The sequence below is a fragment of the Sprattus sprattus genome, assembly GCF_963457725.1.
Source record: "Sprattus sprattus genome assembly, chromosome: 6".
Taxonomy (NCBI): domain Eukaryota; kingdom Metazoa; phylum Chordata; class Actinopteri; order Clupeiformes; family Clupeidae; genus Sprattus; species Sprattus sprattus.
In genome coordinates, this window is record NC_137925.1 from 36,713,749 (window position 1) to 36,724,159 (window position 10,411).

General features: G+C 41.2%; 1 pseudogene across 1 annotated transcript; it reads left to right on the forward strand.

Moving 5' to 3' along the window:
- The first annotated feature begins 1,058 nt into the window (after window positions 1-1,058).
- Window positions 1,059-2,468, forward strand: LOC308367141 (THAP domain-containing protein 6-like; annotated as a pseudogene). The gene is made up of 4 exons: window positions 1,059-1,138; window positions 1,649-1,825; window positions 1,942-2,055; window positions 2,307-2,468. The product of its transcript is annotated as a THAP domain-containing protein 6-like (transcript).
- The last annotated feature ends 7,943 nt before the right edge of the window (window positions 2,469-10,411 follow it).

The following is a 10,411-nucleotide window of genomic DNA, read 5'->3' on the forward strand; positions in this document are numbered from 1 at the left end:
CGCATTTGTATCTCTCTGTTCCTTGGCATTCCGCAGTTAAACAGAAGCAAGCAGTAGCTTATTGGGAGGTTTCAAAGTTTACCCATGAAAGGGTTTTACCCCTAGGATAAATGGTTGCATTGCCCTAACCTAACAGTTGGCCAGCTAACGACAGCTTGACAACAAACTTATCGGCGCTCTTAACACTTGTAAATTTGGAAACACACACAAACACACACACATTGACATTGATTGTATCCACTTTTCCACAACATGTTTGGCAAATCACCTGTTTCTAGTGTTCATCAGTGGCCTCAAATCCAAAATACTGCCAAAATGACCGACGTGCTGTTTTTCTTTGACAATAATTTCGTCGGCTCTGCGTCTTCTCCTGCTTCAGCCATGCTTGAAGTTGAATGTCGAGCTACACTGATTGGAGTGGAGCAAACGTCACCTGGTCACGCGCAGCCTGCAGCTTTGTGATTGGTAGCTGACACAGAGCCTTTCTACACCGGCATTGAGCATGCATGGGAATTATTGACGAAATTATTAGGCTTAGGCTATTATTATGCACCAAGAAAAACCGCAGCTTTGACGATCCCAAAATCGTAATGCTTGAGATCGCGATTTTCGGTCGAAAACGATAGATCGTTCAGCCCTAGTTTGGACTATCTCATCTAGCCACTCATGCTTAAAAGTTAGGGATTACCTGCTTAATAGTTAGGCAGACCTTTTTCTGGGGCACCTGCTCTGCCTTTCTCTTCGCCATGCCTACAACTTCTGAAGCAGTGACGGCCAAGAGTAGACTAAACAATACTTTGTATGTAAACATTCTTACGTACACCTGGCTTAGTTGTCAGACATGTCAGCATTTAAAATGTTTATTACCCAGCCTACAGTGTCTTTGATGCTCAGATTTTTAACCCCTGAAAAAAAAGCGTTTGTGCGGTCTGAAAATGTGCGCATCTGAAAAATCTATTGCGCAACCACTTTGACTGGCCTGCGCGGAGTGGTGAGTGTCTACTGTAACTGTATCTAACTAGTATCGATACTGTAACGTTTTCTACTGAAGAGACAAGATGCTGGGTTGGTGTTCAGCGTACTCCTGCTCAAACGAGCAAACAGTCTCTAACAGAAATCGGGGCATTACTTTTCACAAGTAAGATTTAACATTACCATACTATAGGTTGTATTTTGTGAATGGTATAATATCATACTGCCAGAGTTGAGAATTGAACTCGTATCAGCTAGCACTAAGCTAACACACAACAAGAGTATGACCATGACAGTACTGCTTGACAATGAAATTAATTAAATTAAAACAAACATCAACAACAACATTAGGCTGAAATAATTTTAAAGATTGTAAAAAGGTAACAGGGGGAAATGTTAGGTTTTTTTGGGGGGGGCTGGTCTCTTCAGTACTGTATTAGCGATAGGGCTACTCGCGATGTAATAACACTGTACATTTGTCATTTTATTATACAAAGCTCATTTAAATACCGTTATGGGCGGGGGCTTACGTTTTGAAGATGCAACAAAAGATATTTCAATCAGATTGGTAGCCAAACATTGCACATTACAACTGAGAGCAGCAAACTTAATGACCCAAATGTATGTTAACATGATGAACCAGCACTAATCAAGATTACATCTGACACTTTTGAAGATTTCCGAAAGACAACATTTTAAGGAAGAAGTGGGAAGTGGCTTTGAGGAGGGAGGGATTCACTGCAACTGATCACTCGATCATCTGCAGGCAGATTTTGATCGCACTGGTCAGATTGTCTGACTACGTGGTGGAGTTATTCCATCCCTTTTTAACTTCCCGGTTCACCTCCAAAAAGTAGGTGAATGCTAATAGCCTGATAATGATTCATACATGTAAATATTCTACTGTCAAACAAACCTATCATTTTACATATTGTATTATGTATTGTGCATAATGTTTCTTCGATTTAGTTGGTAAAGGGCAGAGCTACATCTACCTCCAGAAGAGCCGAAGGAAGCCTGTCTGTGGCCTGTGAGGATACCCCAGAAATGGCAAGCTCAGACCTACAACCTCAGCCTACTGATGTGAGTATTTCTACTTTAAACATCATATAATAATGATTCTGGACTTATTTAAATCTCACTTGTTTTGATGGCACTCATTTAACACACAAAAAAAATAACTGGCTTTGATAGCTGATGACTATCAGAAAGAAAGTGGTTGTGGGCCACATAGGATACAATCTTTGTGTGGGCCATAAACTAGTGGTGTCAAAGTGATGTTTGTAAGTAAAGTAAAACATTACTCAAACCATGTTCATCCCTCTTTCTACTAGGATCATAGCTATGCCTTGCCTGCTTCTCCTACCACTCTTAAGACCAGACTCAATGAAGCCTTGGCAAGAGTGGAAAGTCTGGAGCGAGAGAGGAAGAATGCATTCTCAAGAGACAAGAGGGCAAAGACAACAATGAAAGGTCTTTTAGGAGATTTGAGGTAAAAGAATCTCATTAATGAAGAGCTGAGTGAGAAGCTTTCGTTCTACTCAGGTAAGAGAAAATAAGCACTTTGAAATTCAAGTACATGTTATTGATACTCTCTTTATTAAACTCCGAGGTTAATATTTGACTGGGACTAATTCCTCTTTGCTCATAACATTTCAGACGTTAAGATCCTTGACTTCATACCCAAGCAGGGCCATGAGTATGTGGCCCTTAGGTAGGCTTATCACCAGACTACGCCACCCCTTGAGGTATACTGGAAGAGCAAGGGGAACTCCGTCACAATAATGGACCCACGCCGGTTCTTTTTGAGGAAATACAAAAGATCAATTTTATTCTTGGTTGTCGTTAAAATAAGGTGTCGCGTTGGTCATCAATAAATAAATACAAGACAATACATTAAATAGAATTCTTTGGAGATAACCAAGCCATTGAGTAAAATCCAGAGCCACTGCAACACAGACTAACAGGGGCCTGCCTCCAATTTCACACATGAGAGGAGGAGAGCACACACTACAAGCTCATTGGCCACACCACTGCAAGCGTACCACTTAGGCACATTAAGAGGGGTTTCACACTTCACTGTATTACACTACACATAATATGAAAAGGTGATAACAATACTCTGAGAGGAAACCTGGCCAACCTGTAATCTAGGCTAAGGCCCTAAATATACCCAGGCTATGGTTGACGGGGACTGACACGGGGGAAACAGATAACAGAATAACAAAACGAAAAGAAAACCCTCTAACCTGTGGCTCACAATAATCCTAACCACATACACACTACTAGCCCCCCAGGCTAGAGGGGGAAAACAAATGAACCAATATTCCAATAGCAGCACCCGAAACTATAATCGACCCCAAAGAGAACAGCAGCTAACAATGCTTCATCACTGCGTGCTGCAATAGCTGCTATAGACAGAGCAAACAGAGGACATGTTTAGGCTTACACTAGAAACATACTCATTAAACCAGACTTCAGATTCAGTGGTATGTTAACTATACAGCTAGCCTTCCCCGTACACATTGTAGGCATGGATGAAACATACCTTTGCTGCACCCGAGAACGTCCTACACCTGTTGCTATAGGTTGCCGTTACCATAAAAAAACACCGCACTACGGGTGGATACAAACACACATACGCATGGTGAAAAGTTACCGTCAGTTAAATGTAACACACACAAACACGTAAAACAGCTGACGAGTTGGGCAACATACCTGATACACTGACGGTTATGAACCATGTAAACAGGGTTAAAGTACTTGAAATAGGAAGGCGTTCAACGAGGTCATGTCAGCCGCTCAAGACACCGCTACCTAACCCAAGGCAAAACGTTGCTTAGTCCACTAAACACTGACAATAAGAAACAGGGAAGGGAAAGTAATTTCCAATGTACCGTGTCGATTAAGACAATACTCCAGAACACGGCTCCAGTTCACCAAACAAGCATGGACGGCTACCGGCATAAGGACCCCAGGTGTATATGTCTTTGCCTGTCCCCACTAAACTAATTGGTATCCAACTGAGGCGCCTACTAGTGACGTTAACCCGTGAGAAAGGTGACAGAGGTGAATCAAAATAAAAGTTCCCTACACTCAGTGGTCCCACCGGCTACAAGTATACACAGGAGATCAGAGAGTTTGCACTCACACTCCATCTTCATGGCCCAAAAGCTTATAAATATCTCGAGAGACGCAACATTTCCCCCTCCCACATCCACAGACATTACAGAGGTAGGTAGGCTTAATGTTGTCTGATTGAATTTTTGGAAATACTGCATGAGTTTTCCATTGGGAAGGTTCTTCAGTAGGTGCATATATTATGGGTTGTTTGCACGGTTATGAAGTAGTTCCATTTTGTTGACCATATCAATTCACATTATGTAAATAAAATTGACATTGCCATACTATTATTAATATTTATTATTTGTACAGGTGGCTGCGCTCGGTGGATGCCAAGCCTGGCATGAACAAAATGATTCTTGACATGCTGGAGAGAAGATGCCAGGGAGACCCTGCTAAGTATGGTTGTGTGTCGCTCATGTTAGATGCCATGGCAATCGAAAAGCATGTGCAGTACAATCCGCACTCTGAATCAATGTCTGGTTTTGTGGACATGGGGGATGGGAACAATGAGACCGATGTCGCCTCGGAGGCTCTGGTGTTCATGGTTGTTGGCCTGCAAGGACATTGGAAGGCTCCCATCGGGTACTTCCTCACCAATTCTCTTTCTCCAGCACCACAAGGGGTACTTCTTAGCCAGGCTTTAGAGGAGCTTCATGCACAGGGCATTCGGGTGGTATGCGTGACGATGGATGGGTATGCCTCCAATGTGAGCATGTGCAATAAACTTGGATGTGACCTACTTGAGGAGGTGTCTGTGCTCCTGGGCCTTGCTGTAACTGAATGCAACACACTGTGCAGTGTTTGGTGCTCTCTGTGTGTCTGTCTGACCTGTGGTGACCTATTATAGACAGCATGCTATTCAGGCCTACTTGAGGAGGTGTCTGTGCTCCTGGGCCTGTCAGTAACTCAATGCAACACACTGTGCAGTGTTTGGTGCTCTCTGTGTGTCTGTCTAACCTCTGGTGACCTTAAATAGACAGCAGGCTATTGTGACCTACTTGAGGAGGTGTCTGTGCTCCTGGGCCTGTCAGTAACTGAATGCAACACACAGTGCACTGTTTGGTGCTCTCTGTGTGTCTGTCTAACCTCTGGTGACCTTAAATAGACAGCAGGCTATTCAGGCCTACCTGGGCAGGTGTCTGTGCTCCTGGGCCTTGCTGTAACTGAATGCAACACACTGTGCAGTGTTTGGAGCTCTCTGTGTGTCTGTCTGACCTGTGGTGACCTATTATAGACATCAGGCTATTCACTGCAAAAAATGAAAATCTGTTCTAGTTTAATTGCATTATATTCAGTATATTTATCTTGTCACACTCATTTTTGGGTTTATTTACTCATTAAGGATGGAGATATTGTACTTGTTTCAAGAAAAATCATCTTGAGTTACCTTACTTAGGTAATAGAACTAGTTTGAAGCAGATTTATCTTAAATTACTGTAAGAAAGGTCTGTAGCCATATCAACAGCTATACCTTAAGCACATTTTACTTGTTTCTAGACTCACTAAAACTTGATTTAGGAATGGAGGCCAACTTACTAAGATAAAATGTTTAATAAAGGGCAAACAGAGAATGAGAGCCTTGCCAACTCTATGGATTGCCTCTCTCCTGTGCACATAAACCTGCATCCTGATTGAACCTCTTCTCCGTGTCTGTCCTCCTGCTTGCACTTAGGGTATTCTCAATACCATCAACAACCAGCCAATTCATTACATAAAAAAATGAATGTTTTAGCATCTATAGTATATACGTATATAATAATGGAGTCATGGCCTGGAATGAATGCAAAACATTTATTTTCTTGCCAAAGCAAATGCACAAGATCATGTGTATAACTTAGTTGGACCCTTAGCCAAAATGTAAACATAATCACAAATATAAGGAGTCACGATTTCTGCCATTTTGTGCTGATTTGTGCTTTGAATGCTTTTCAAATCACACATCCATTTATTTTTTCATCTCAAGCATTTTTACACAATAACACATCAGCGAGTTCATATTTTCTCAAAACATACATCTTGTCATTGATTAGTACAGTGTGGTACGCAGTGTAATCAGGTAATTTCTCTAAATCGATTAACTCTGTTGCCAGTGCAGCATTTGGCACAGCAATTTCATATGAGAGTAAATCTCTGTTAAATTCCAATGTATCAAAGGCTTGATACTCACAACAAAAAATAGATGAATCAACAACAAAAATTGTATTTATCAGTTCAAAAACTGGCAGCCCATCATATGATCTTGTGACTATGAAAGTCTTCTTACTTATGTATTTATTACCATAGAGTGAAATCCAATTTGTAGTGATGATATGGTTGAAATTGTCAATATTTAAGAAATCTCTTATCTTTGAACGAACATATTCTAAATTTGATACTTCTGATATAGAACCCAATTCTTTCTCATGAGTAAAAATATAATTTGTTTCATTTTGAGTACTTTCTATAACTTTACTGTGGTCTACAAGAGATTTACAAATATTCTTGTAGTTTAATTTTGAAACCCATTTTTTGAAAAACCTGTGTTTAGACTCGAATCTCATACACATGTGCCTTGTAAGGGGGCCCAGAGCCGCAATTTGTGAAGAGAAATGGACCATATAATGCTGCTTTGGTGTTATATTGTTGTCAGGGAAAAGCTGCCTGAATTGTTTAAGGTGATTCTCTATCATTTCTTCAAGTTTGTTTAAAGTTTCCCTAAATAGAATAGGAGCAAAAAGGATATGAGATATCTCAATTAAATCCCTGATGAACTGCACATATACATTGTCCTTGACAGCATTGAGAATATAAGGCAATATCTTCATAAGTATCAGCATCTGTCCAGAAGACTGTTTAAGTTTGTTGTCATTAGAAGCTAATGTATTGACACTGATTGGGCATGGTTTGTCTGGTATTTCAGCGGGTGAATATGGAAAACCTTGTATACCTGAATTTATACAATCCAGATCAATTACTCCTGATAAAATTAGATACTTCAAAACATATTTCATTTCCAGGGGCACAACACCCTCAAGCATGACATGCATTATGTCTTGAGGGGTCTGTTGAATTAGGTCATATCCTGGAAAATCTATAAGTCCACTTCTCCTGTTGATGCCATAAATGGTCATAAGGGCATTTTTAAGATAATCTGTGCTGGCCCTTTCAATTTCTTTACACTGTCTAATGTGCCTTTTTAACGACCTGATGGTAAAATGTTTCTCATTGAAATTAGTCTGCATGCTATCGAAATGACATTCGCAATGTCTACATTTGCTAAATGCAAAACCAACTCCAGATTTGAACCCAGCCAGGTCGTGTTGGGCAAGTGTATCTCCACATATGGAGATCACTGCACCATACAGCATACTAACATCACTTCCCACTTTAATTTCCACTCCCTCGTAAAGCTCCTTCAAATCTTTTTCAATACGTTTTAAAATCACATCAACCTTAGCCCCTGAAATATCCTTGGCCTTGGCTATTGCAAGGAGGCGTATAGAACCAATCTTTGACCTGAACTTGGGGTCTATGTTACCTATAGTGTAATAAAACATAAGTAACTTGTTGTTCCCAGAGGCATGTGGTCCAAGAGGATTACATAGCTCGATTTCATCAGAGTATAAGATCAACTGTAAAGCAGAGGGCCTCATTGAAAATAGCGGATGGGTGTTGAAAAGGCTACCATCCACAATATCATAAAGAAATACATCTTTGCAATGCTCAGGTGGAGCACTGACCATAGTGTGAATTCTCGAGTTGGACAACAGCTGTTCTAGACTCCTGATGAGGGGAACATAGAAAAAAACCTTGTTTTTCAGTTCTAGAACTGTGGAGGAGCCTCTCTTGACTCTACACAGTCTTTGTGAAATGACAATCTCCTCTGGTTCCACTGGACTGAAAAGTTCCATTAATGGTTTGGTCCTGCATATATGATGTGGTCAAAGTGGAAAAAGGATCAGGAAAGGTGTCAAATGATGCCATTGCCTCATTCCGGAGGTGCTCAAAATTGCCTGAAGAGTCATGCCTGTCAAAGACATCTCTTACTCTTTCCCTCAGTGTTTCGACAATAGTCTGTTGAAATTGTTGTACCTCTGCCACAATGTTGTTGACATTCCTCTGTAAAGGAAAGAGAGGGCCAACCATAAAATTAAAGCAATAACTCAAGACAACAAAACTGTAAAATAACAAGCGTGTCTGTTAAATGCAAAAAACCTACCCGAGAAAGACAGCATCTTTCACGAACATCAACAGTGAAGGCAGCAGCACGTCTGGACAATTCCTGTAAGAGTAAAAAAAAAAAAAAAAAAAATCAGCTGATTAATAACTGTGGTTGTATATAAAAATAAGTTATACATTTATGATAAATACAGACATGATACAGATACTGCAGTTCAAACATATAAATTCTAGTTAATTCAGTTTCAATGAATCTCAGTTAGGCTACGGTCTCCCTTTCCATTTTTAGATGGTGGACAACTCGCTCATACAATCTTAAAAAATCACAAGTAAATAGGCTGGGTATTTTGCCATGCTTTGTTAAACAGTATTTACCTTTTCTTTGATGCGTGATGGAGTATGGATGTGGCTTTGGTCTTGGTGGGACATTCCTGGATTCTCATTATGGCAAAGGTCATCTTGCATTAAGGTCACCTCAGGCTCAAAGCAATTTGTATCTTGCATTATGGTGGCTTCACTGGAAGCCTCGATGTCATGGCTGGTGGCTGTCATACAGTTTGAAAAAATCGGTATGTCGAACCTCTCACCACCACAACAGCCTGGCCTTAATGCCATACTTTCCCTGGGCGGAGGGCCATTGGCCAAGTACGTTGCGTGCCTGCGTTTGATATGATAGTAGAACAAATTGTATAGGCTACTCTATACTCTTCTTTGCAGCCATCAATTCCACAAATTGCACGAAAATTCACCTTACGTCCATGTGTCGTGTTAATATGGCTTAAAAGTACTTTCAGAGTATATGCAATGAATACAGAGCAAATGACACAGCGCCATCCAGCCATTTTTTCGCGATGTCAAATCCTTACTAATGGGTTGTGTGTGACGTTTCAGCAGGTGCTGTTTCGCGCGTCAGACTGTCCCATACCAAAAAGGGGGAAGGGGGGGGATACAAATGGATCTCCCTGCAAGGTATTTAAATGAAACAAACTCTTAACTACGGTCATTTAAGTTAATATTTTTCATAATCCACTGAGGACACACCAATATCCGCCCCCCGTAAGTTGTAAGGCTTATTTCAATTATTTGATGCACTCTCTTAGGGCTGGGCGATTTTTCGATTTCGATTTTAATCGCGATGTAATTTTTTTCTACGGTTTTAAATGAGACGTTCGATTAGCTTAGTAGATTAGAACAAGCTGAGAACAAGCTGAGTGCAAGCTGAGTGCCTCTTGACTGCTGCTGTGTGTATCTGTATGTACTGGCTTGGTTTTTACTATTTTAAAACTAATACTACTGTGAATACTGCTTGCATACTCATTGGATAGGCAATCAGGCAACTTCCTGAGGGCAATCAATCTAGTTTCACTCAGTCACTTTCTGAATTGCTAGGACACACCTGAAGGTAATTAGGCTCCTTTGTCTCTGCAACTGCTGGGCGGGTCTTCAGCCGGACGCAATCAGTGAATCTGCTATTTCAATAGGACTGATACTGAAGCGTCAGCGTAAGTGTCAGCCCTCGTGTTGAGCCCTTTTCGTGTGAAGACATTTTCGGGTAAAGACATACAAGTCTACCTGTGCAAGACATTTTCGGGTAAAGACATACAAGTCTACCTGTGCAAGACATTTTCGGGTAAAGACATACAAGTCTACCTGTGCAAGACATTTTCGGGTAAAGACATACAAGTCTACCTGTGCAAGACATTTTCGGGTAAAGACATACAAGTCTACCTGTGCAAGTCCACCGAAGCAAGGACACGAACAAGGTAAACCTTTCAAACCAATACAAAAATTTGTCTTTCTAGTCATGTGTCACAGCAGTATCTCTGTTGTCACTCGCTGTCACAAGAGATCCCAGCGCACCAGAAGGCAGCGCAACCTGGGTAACCTCCGCTCATTTCAACAAACCTCATCTGCTGTAACCTCCTTCTCTGTTGGCCTGTGGAACTGCCAGTCTGCAGGCAACAAAGCCAACTTCATTTCAGGTTATGCCAATCACCTCTCACTAGGGCTCTTAGCTCTCACTGAGACTTGGATCAAACCTGAAGACACTGCTGTCCCGGCAGCACTCTCCACTAACTATGCCTTCTCCCATACATCTCGGCCATCTGGTCGTGGAGGTGGGACGGGGCTGTTGATCTCGGAAAACTGGAAATTT